Source organism: Xyrauchen texanus, chromosome 1 (assembly GCF_025860055.1).
Source record: "Xyrauchen texanus isolate HMW12.3.18 chromosome 1, RBS_HiC_50CHRs, whole genome shotgun sequence".
NCBI lineage: Eukaryota > Metazoa > Chordata > Actinopteri > Cypriniformes > Catostomidae > Xyrauchen > Xyrauchen texanus.
In genome coordinates this window covers 62,077,140-62,087,502 of record NC_068276.1, presented here as the reverse complement: position 1 = coordinate 62,087,502, position 10,363 = coordinate 62,077,140, and the positions used below count along the sequence as shown (strand labels likewise).

The 10,363-nt window shown below is 40.6% G+C and overlaps 1 protein-coding gene across 5 annotated transcripts in view; it reads right to left on the bottom strand.

Annotated features, from left to right (window-relative positions):
* LOC127649456 (neurexin-2-like) overlaps positions 1-9,992 on the bottom strand; it is a 600,635-nt gene extending 590,643 nt beyond the window's left edge. For all 5 annotated transcript variants that reach the window (XM_052134552.1, XM_052134585.1, XM_052134578.1 and 2 more), the window contains exon 1: positions 9,771-9,992. The gene's annotated coding sequence lies outside the window, so the exon portion shown is untranslated. The remainder of the gene's footprint in view (positions 1-9,770) is intronic.
* Positions 9,993-10,363: the final 371 nt, after the last annotated feature.

Below are 10,363 nucleotides of genomic sequence, written 5' to 3'. Positions count from 1 at the left end.
GACTCAAACATCGATCTGTTTCTCACCCAAAGGAATGGTGTCTCTTTAGAAGACATTAACCACTGGAGTGTTGTGGATTACTTTTACTATGATTGATTTTAGGAACTTTAAAGTTTGGGGTGTATTAGAGAGTCTTAACTGAAGATCTGTTCATTTACAATATTTCATTACAGGAGCAAATCCATAACTCTAGTTACAGTAAAATAAGATTATGCACTTACAGAAGGTTTCTGCATCAGCTTTTGTCCTGATATTGCCATGGATACCAAACAGATAAGATCAGATTCTGAAGATCTTTCTGTAATACGCCCCCTGGTCACCATTCACTTGTATTGTATGGAGCTACAGATTACTAATGGATTACTTTTATGTTGCCTTTATGTGCTTTATGGAGCTTCAAGGTTCTGGTCACCATTCACTTGTATTGTAAGGACCTACAGAGCTGAAATATTCTTCCAGAAATCTTCATTTGTGTTCTGCAGAAGAAGAAAGTCACACACATCTGGGGTGACATGAGGATGAGTAAATAATGATAGAATTTATATTTATATATATGAAAGTGATATTACCAATGTTTTACTCGCCCTCATGCCGATTCATACTCATAAGACTTCCTTCTGTGGAACACAGTTGAAGATATTTATATCAGGATGTATGATGTGTTTTCACACTTTCAAGCTCCAAAAAGGACATAAAGCATCATGAAGGTCATTCACACAACGCTCAAGGGCTTCTTAAGCAATGTAATCGGTTTTGGGTGAAAAAAGACACATTTAAATCCTTATTCACTATAAATCTCAACATCTGCAGGATCCGTGGCACATGCACGAGTGAAGCTCGTCCTTGAGCTTGATGGATTGAACTAGTCATCTGGATTATCTTTATGCTGCCTTTGTACTTTTTGGAGCTGGAACATTTGACACAATAAGGCCGAGTAAACGACAGAATTGTCATTTTTGGATGAACTATCCTTTAACTAGATAGATTTGTACATACTGTCATAGCCGAGATTTAACGTTTAATATTCAAGTAAACAGCACTGGTGTGAATCAACACAGCACCTGCCTCAGCGATCTGGATTAGATGTAAAAGTGCTTTAGAGAACAAACACACGTAATCTGTGTGATGAGCCTCGGCGCGCTGTAGCCCCTAATTAGCAAATGCCTCATTTACATAATGAGATGCTAAAGAACACATTATTATGCCTACAAAGAAAAGCATTTAACATCATCAAGAATAATACACAGATCTAAAACCAGAAGTGTGTGCTGTAATCCGCAACTCATAATCTAGAGGTTTATAATCAACACTTAGAAGGGAGATATGGAGATATATGTTTAGAAAGAGAATAATTGGCAAGGTAAAAAGGGTTGATTTGATGCAATGTCTACACTGAGCTGTCAATGTAAATGTGTAAAGTTTGAACTCTCTCTGTCTAACAGGATTAAAAAAGAAATGGCAGAAACTTAAGTGCAGTCTAGTGCGCATGAGAGACAGTGTGTGTTCACAATCACATTAGATTTATGTCTGTGAGGCCTGAAAACAGCCGCAGAGGGACACGAGCAGAGAGAGAGAGAGAGACTGCAGACTTTAAATACTGACAGATTTACAACACATCTGATGACCGATCATCCACACAGCGAGAGAGAGATGCCTCTGTAAGTGGATGAATTGTTCTGAGAGGTTTTGGGATAAACTGATTCACTAAAAAAGATCTGACTCACAATAGATTGCACACCCATACTCTTCTATTCAGTGAATAACCAGATTTCAATCCAGTTTGTGACTGAGCACATCTCAAGTATGCACACTAGAAGAGTAGGGCCCTATGATTTCCCACAATGTGGAATGGAATAGTGGAATCCAGTCATAATATTCACTGTTATAATAATAAATCAATAAAAACAATTGGATATCTGTTATCTGTGATGCTGTTATGCAGCGTTTTATGTGACAAGAACCTCGTGTTGTATTTTGTATTGTGCGGTTCTGTAGAGAACTTCTGCATATGAAAATAAAAATAAAACAAGATTATGTTGAAAACAATTATTATATCATTTTGAAGTCATTTTATATTTTCATATGATAAAAATGGATGAACACAATCTATTTTATTAAGACACATTTTTCATACTTTTCAGAGTACATGAAAAATAAAACAAAATGCAGAATTTGGGGAAAATCAAAAATAACTGATTTAATCGGGCTGTCGAAGAGTGTCAGGAACACACTTAAACACCACAGAATGACAAGCTTCAGTCTAATAGAGCACACATGATGACTTGATCTTTTTGTTTTATATGTAGTTTCATCTGATTTATTGATTTAAGAAATGAGCCAGCGATGACAAACACAAACCAAAACTCATTTTCTGCATTCCTGTGACCAAAAACACATTGAAACAAATAATAAAACTGAAGTAGTTAGAATGACAGCAGCAAACACACACACCACAGGCTATATCTAATCAAGGATGACGTGTGACTCAGTATGCTATATGTGAGTGTGTGTGTGGCTTCACATCATCAAGGCACCACAGAGAGGAAATGACCTTGTCCCGAAATGCCACACATGAGGAAGATGTGACCTTTCATTCCCTGTCTGTCTGTCTTTGTCAATACATTCACAAGGAGTGTATACTTGATTTGTTCACACATAGTTTAATAATTAACAGGAGTGACATCTGCATTCTAACAACTGTATTTACATTAAATCTGTGTAATGTGTACTGAACAGAACAACTAGAGCATTCATAAATGCAGTGATGATGCTCTCTTCTGGACGCTGATGCCTGCTGTGAGGTAAAGATGCACCAATATGATCCCTGAACTGATATTGGCTCTACGAGTTTCAGTGACTGTACACTGCCCTATTAACACACACTCATAACACTCAGAGCAGCATGCATATGTGAGCACTACACATAAACAACATGTCAGATGTAGATACTCAAGTTCGGTTCTCTTATAACATGAATCGAGAATGGAACCAGAGGAGCATTTCACGCGATTTTGAATAAGCGTTTTAAACTACTATGAACTAGGCTGCACGCACTCCAAAGATTCCTGGAGTGTCCCAACTGAATATACAGTATATTTCTTTTATTTAACAATTTTTTCTAACCACTAAACCAGTTAATACAAATAACAATAATATTAATAAACCATTATTACTATTATTAGTAGAGTTTACAAATTACAACAATTTAAGTGAAATGGTTTTCAAAAAGATTCCTTTTTATATCCAGATTCAAGTTGAAAAACCTTGTTCTCTACTGGTGTCTTTCACTGAAATTTCACTCTGCAGCAGCAGCTGGAGAAGACACTCGCTCAGATCAGTCAGAGATGGATTGTTCTGAATATATGTGGAGTGTTTCATTGTGAATGTATGTCACAGAATGAACTGTAATTCTGTTAATGAGATCAATATCCTAATATCAGTTTAACAACACTTCGTGTGTGGTGCTGAACACACTATTAGTGTCAGTGGCGCTGAACACACTGTAATAGTGTCAGTGGCGCTGAACACACTGTAATAGTGTTAGTGGAGCTGTCTGTGATTCTGAACACACTATTAGTGTCAGTGGAGCTGTCTGTGATTCTGAACACACTATTAGTGTCAGTGGAGCTGTCTGTGATTCTGAACACACTATTAGTGTCAGTGGAGCTGTGATTCTGAACACATTGTCAGTGGGCTGTCTGAACACACTATTAGTGTCAGTGGAGCTGTCTGTGATTCTGAACACACTATTAGTGTCAGTGGAGCTGTTTGTGGTGCTGAACACACTATTAGTGTCAGTGGAGCTGTCTGTGGTGCTGAACACACTATTAGTGTCAGTGGAGCTGTCTGTGGTGCTGAACACACTATTAGTGTCAGTGGAGCTGTCTGTGATTCTGAACACACTATTAGTGTCAGTGGAGCTGTCTGTGATTCTGAACACACTATTAGTGTCAGTGGAGCTGTTTGTGGTGCTGAACACACTATTAGTGTCAGTGGAGCTGTCTGTGATTCTGAACACACTATTAGTGTCAGTGGAGCTTTCTGTGATTCTGAACACACTATTAGTGTCAGTGGAGCTGTCTGTGGTGCTGAACACACTATTAGTGTCAGTGGAGCTGTCTGTGATTCTGAACACACTATTAGTGTCAGTGGAGCTTTCTGTGATTCTGAACACACTATTAGTGTCAGTGGAGCTGTCTGTGGTGCTGAACACACTATTAGTGTCAGTGGAGCTGTCTGTGATTCTGAACACACTATTAGTGTCAGTGGCGCTGAACACACTATTAGTGTCAGTGGAGCTGTCTGTGGTGCTGAACACACTATTAGTGTCAGTGGAGCTGTCTGTGATTCTGAACACACTATTAGTGTCAGTGGAGCTGTTTGTGGTGCTGAACACACTATTAGTGTCAGTGGAGCTGTCTGTGATTCTGAACACACTATTAGTGTCAGTGGAGCTGTTTGTGGTGCTGAACACACTATTAGTGTCAGTGGAGCTGTCTGTGATTCTGAACACACTATTAGTGTCAGTGGAGCTGTCTGTGATTCTGAACACACTATTAGTGTCAGTGGAGCTGTTTGTGGTGCTGAACACACTATTAGTGTCAGTGGAGCTGTCTGTGATTCTGAACACACTATTAGTGTCAGTGGAGCTGTTTGTGGTGCTGAACACACTATTAGTGTCAGTGGAGCTGTCTGTGATTCTGAACACACTATTAGTGTCAGTGGAGCTTTCTGTGATTCTGAACACACTATTAGTGTCAGTGGAGCTGTCTGTGGTGCTGAACACACTATTAGTGTCAGTGGAGCTGTCTGTGGTGCTGAACACACTAATAGTGTTAGTGGAGCTGTCTGTGGTGCTGAAAACATAGTATTAGTGTTAGTGTAGCTGTCTGTGGTGCTGAACACGTAATATTAGTGTTAGTGGAGCTGTCTGTGGTGCTGAACACGTAGTATTAGTGTTAGTGGAGCTGTCTGTGGTGCTGAACACGTAGTATTAGTGTTATTGGAGCTGTCTGTGGTGCTGATCATGTCTATGGTGTGAAATGTGTGGAACTAAAGCACTGCAGCATCTGGCAGCTCACCTTTACCATTGAAATGCAAGGTTTTCACAGCTCCCTTGAGTCGCGCACACATACGCACGCACGCAAGCGCACACATGCACGCAAGTGCACACACAGCTTTAGCAGCAGGTAGCAGAACAAAGCATCCATCGTCTATAGCAGCTGAATTTTGGGCAAATCTATTCCACAAAGAACAGAAACAATCCAGCAGGGACAATCCAACAATGGAGCAGCCTGACCTTTCTAAAACAACACCTGCTCTGATCAACAGAGACAGACAGACAGACATCAGTGTAGGTGGTTTATAGTTCAGAACAGTGTTTCAAAACATCTTAAAGACAACAGCAGAAAAAAATGACTAAAGTGGTTTAAAAGTCTGTCCAGCAACCAATGGAGCATTGTTCAAGGTATGGTTCAGTGTTTTGCTTAATAGGAAGCTTTGCAGTTTGGAGATGACACTGTTATTTGTATAGAATAGAGTGTTATGTGTGCGTTTAAGATGTATGAGATAGGTGCGTGTGTGTGTGTGTGTTAGTGAGAGTGTGAGTGCACTGTTCACATCAGAGTGCTGAAACTACACTCACTTTCACAGCGAGAAGTGCTAAATCAGCAACAGCACTGCAGAGAGAGATGGAGAGATCGGGCATAGAGACGGAGTACTGCCAGCAGTCACAGTTCCACATAGACCGTAAGCAGATACTCCACAGCAGCAGCCGAGTAAACATAAGCTGCACACACTTACTGGACAAACCCTACACAATACAAAGCATTTAACATTTCATACTGGAACATTCGAGGTTTCAAGAGCACAAACACAGACTTTAAAGTAATAGTACACCCGTTATGCCATTTCAAACTCATAAGTCTGTCTTTCTTCTGCAGAACACAAATTAATATATTTTGATAAAGATATTATGTTTATATCCATACAATGCAAGTCAACAGGGTTTAAAACTTTCAAGCAATAAAAAGCACATAAAGGCATCATAAAGGTAATCCACACAATCGGTTTAATCCATGTTTTCTGAAGCGATTTGATTTTGTGTGAGAAACAGACCAAAACGAAACTCCTTTTTATATCTCCATAACAATGCGTGTTCAGCAGATGAAAGAAAATCATATGAGTTTGAGACACCATAATGGTAAGTAGGCTTAAATGATCAGAATTATAATTTTTGGGCAAACAATCCCTTTAACGGAGACATTATGGTGACATTATCTCATGATGCAGAGGTAAAGGAGAAAGAGACAAGCGAGAGAGAGACTCAGGGGGAAGGCTGGTCTTGCCCATTCAATCACAACAGGCCAATTTTACCAATCGATTTGCTTAAGACATTAATTGATCAACTGGAGTCGTGTGGATTACTTTTATGCTGCATAAATGTGACTTTTGAACCGTCAAACGCCAGCAGAGAGATGGGACCCATTTACATGCATTATATGAACAAACTGAGCTGAAATCTGCTTATAAAAATCTTCACTTCGGATCTGCTGAAGGAGGAAAGTCATACACATCTGGGATGACTTAAATGTGAGTCAATCATGAGAGAATTTTCATTTTTGAGTGAACTAACCCTTCAACTTCAAAATCGAACCACACATCCCTCCACATACACATCAGCAGAACAGGAAAGTTTATGATGTTCCTATGACAGGCCATTATTGACATCCGAAACGAGTCAGTTATAGAACTCGTCATCATTCTCTGGATGCAAGGTCTATACAAGTACAACATAAGGTCATGAAGTAGGGGGGCGTTCATCAAAAAAAGCTTGAGAACCACTGGGTTACAGTAACAACGACTGTTAAGGCTGATGGATTTGCTCAAATAAGCACACAGGAGTCTGATGTTTGGGTGTCCACATGTTTTTCACCATGCAGAGGACAATATATGAAAAATGAAACTCTTCAAATTGAAATGCTTGTGAGTTACTTGAAGAACCAAACGACTTCAAAATCATCTAGAAAAAGCGTTCTTTGTCTCTACAGAGATCAGCATCACAGACACAATAAATGCTCTGACACATTTATGAGATTTTAATCAGGTTAATGTGACTTCACACTCTTCCACTGAACAAGTGTAAATGTCCACATCATTTCATTCACTCTGGATCGATTCTTAAGACTCCGCCACAAATGAAATCACTTTCAAGTCGTCCTGCAGTCAGCATGTGAGATTCCTCTTAAGTGGAAGTAATGCTCAGGAAATAAGATCAGAGCGATGCCGCTCCTCTGATTTAAACTCAATCTTCCTCCAGTCGCAGAGGAACGATTATTCAAATTAAACCCTTGTTCAGTTCTGCAGTTATTAAATCGCTCTTCTTCACTAGTTCATTTCAACCTTTTGTTTCTCACAAATCCTGTGCAGCCAAGAAAAAAAAATATGAATCTTATTTATTACTGGCAACTGGCACAACTATTGCTCTATCTCAATGAAGACAATGAGGGCACTACAGCATGATTTCATGTAAAGCTGCTCTAAAAAGTATGTGTACTGTGAAATAAATGATTTGACTCACTGAACAGCCCATGTGTTGTTGAGGAGAGGTTAAACATTTACACCTGAATAAAACCCCATAGACTTCCACTGAAGCAGCCACTCCAGTCTCATTTAGACAGCAGAATATCACACAGACGTCTTTTGACCAATAAGCAGCCACATAAAAAACAACCGAAAAACGAACAACCTGGAAAGGGGTAGTTCACTCAAAAATGAACATTTTCTCCAGTTTTTCCTGATATTTCCAGGCCCTGTAAGCACACGACAGGCCTCGTAAGAACAGAAGTGTCTTAGAAACACACACTCATTGGACCTGTTTGAAGTCACATATGGATAATCAGCAGCGATGATGATGATAATGATGTAAAATGAGGAGCAGCAGCTAGTGATAACATTCAGTTCGTTTCACTCTCTTCCTCTCATAAGATCACTGTTATCCGTGAGAGACAGAGAGATAACTGCAATCACTGGTTCAATGCGGAGGTTACGGGATTATAGTCAGATTAGTTGGTCCGCTGGCAGACAGCGGTGAACTCTGGCCTTGGGGGTCGCGCACCTGTCACGGCAGGTGAAGAGGTCGTGTCTGGAGCGGCGCAGCTCAACGGGACCTTCAGCTTGAGCTCCGGATCAATGTTCAAACAGCAGGAGATTTGACACTGATCTCACACTTTAAAGAGAGCAAAGACTCACCCGCAGAGCTCACGGTTACTGAAGTAACGCTTCAAGCTGCTGAATTATTCAGTTGACTAATTAAAGAAACACACATACAACAGAATACTGTTATGAGTGGGATGATGGTTGTCTCACAGTTCGGTTCGATGCACGATATGAGGCTCTCAATTCAATAATCAAAAAAGAACAAAAGGACATTAAAAGAAACATCCAATGAAAGTGGAGTGTGTGGATCTCCTCAACACACACATTACATGGAATAAATGTTCCGATCCAATTTCAAGGAAAATTTGCACGGGACAGAAAACAATGTTGCAAATTGAAAAATATGCGCACTATGGTTTATTAATTATTTTGGTTTGCAATATTTCAATCTGCATGTATAAAGCGCTAGATGGTGCTAGGAAAAGTAATCGAGCTTGAAATAATGATCGGCAAGGAGACAGCTGATTTTAAGATTCATAGTAAAAAACGACTTAAATATTGATCTGTTTCTCACCCAAAGCTATCATATCACTTCAGAAGACATGGATTAAACCACCGGGGTCTTATGGATTACTGTTATGCTGCCTTTATGTGCTTTTTGTAGCTTCAAAGTTCTGTTCACCATTCACTTGCACTTTATGGCCCTACAGAGATTAAATATTCTTGTAAAAATCAACTATCCCTTAAAGAGTGAGTGTGTGTCTGTGTGTGTGTGTGTGTGTGTGTGTGTCTGTGAGTGAGTGAGTGTGTGAGTGTGTGAGTGAGTGAGTATGTGTGTGAGTGTGTGTGTGTGTGTGAGTGAGTGTTTGAGTGAGTTAGTGAGTGAGTGTGTGTGTGTTTGAGTGTGTGTTGTGTGTGTGTGTGTGTGAGTGAGTGAGTGAGTGAGTGAGTGAGTGAGTGAGTGAGTGAGTGAATGTGTGAGTGTGTGTGTGTGAGTGTGTGTGTATTTATGACTTTGAGTGAGTGTGTGTGTGTGTGAGTGAGTTGCGTCTTGTGTTGTATCGCTCCCCAGTGGAGCTGCACGCACTCACATCATTCACACACACTCGCGCACACACACACACACACAGATATGACTTCATTTCAGCTCATTTATTGATTATCTAATCTAGCCAGGAAAAACGCAAGGCAAGAAGGAATTGGCAAGCTATAAATAACAAACACTCTCTCTCACACGCACACAAATTAGTTCTGTTGTGTATTGAAATCACCATCATGCTCTCGTGTGTGTGTGTGTGTGTGTGGATCACTGGCGACTAAAGCAGAGGCTGAAATATTATTGTATATATCTGTTGATTTCAGTAATCGAAATAATCTCTGATCATGAATCAATGTCAAATGTGTCTTCTGTGTTTGCTGTGAGCATCGCCTCCAGACATTCACAGAAACACACCGCAGAGTTTAAAAGGACAAATTCGGCATGATCGCAAACACAAGAACGTCTGATCCTTATAGAAACACACACGTCGGAGGTTTTAGATGAATGATTTTCACACATCCTCATGATGCTGAAGATCAAAGATATCCCAGAACAAAACACACACGCTTCTTACCTCTAGATGGATTTCTCTGCGCGTCTCTTCCTTCTTAAATTCCTGCAGTAATCTTCCTGGAATCACAGTGAATAACGTCGGTGCTTCGCGTCGTATCCAGTGAGAGCAGAAAAGCGCGTCTTCCGATGAGAGCTGCCGCGCGCCGCGTCACCTGCGTCCTCACATCAGCACCGCGCGCGAACCCGCCCACAGAGACACGCCTCACGAGGAGCCGCGCTGCAGTCAGAGCGACGCGACGCGTTCTAGATCGGGGTTCCCCTTCTTTAATCTTCCCGTAGTAGAGAAAAGAGCAACAAATCCCCGAGAAAAACACGGGACCCCTGATTGAGTTTAACGTGATGTTAGCGGAATCCCTCTGACGCGTTTAAACGCGTGCCAAGTTCCTCCTCCACACCAAATGCATCCACTTCATCAGTTTAAATCATTCAGATGCTGGAATGAGTCCACATGAACACCTGCGTGTCACCAAACCGCCATCTGCTGCCTAACCATATATATAAATATAAATATAAATATAAATATAGATCTCCTCGAGGCTCGAGTTAGACACAATTCATCGCCTGCGGGAAAACTCAAATCAAACAGCCGCGCGC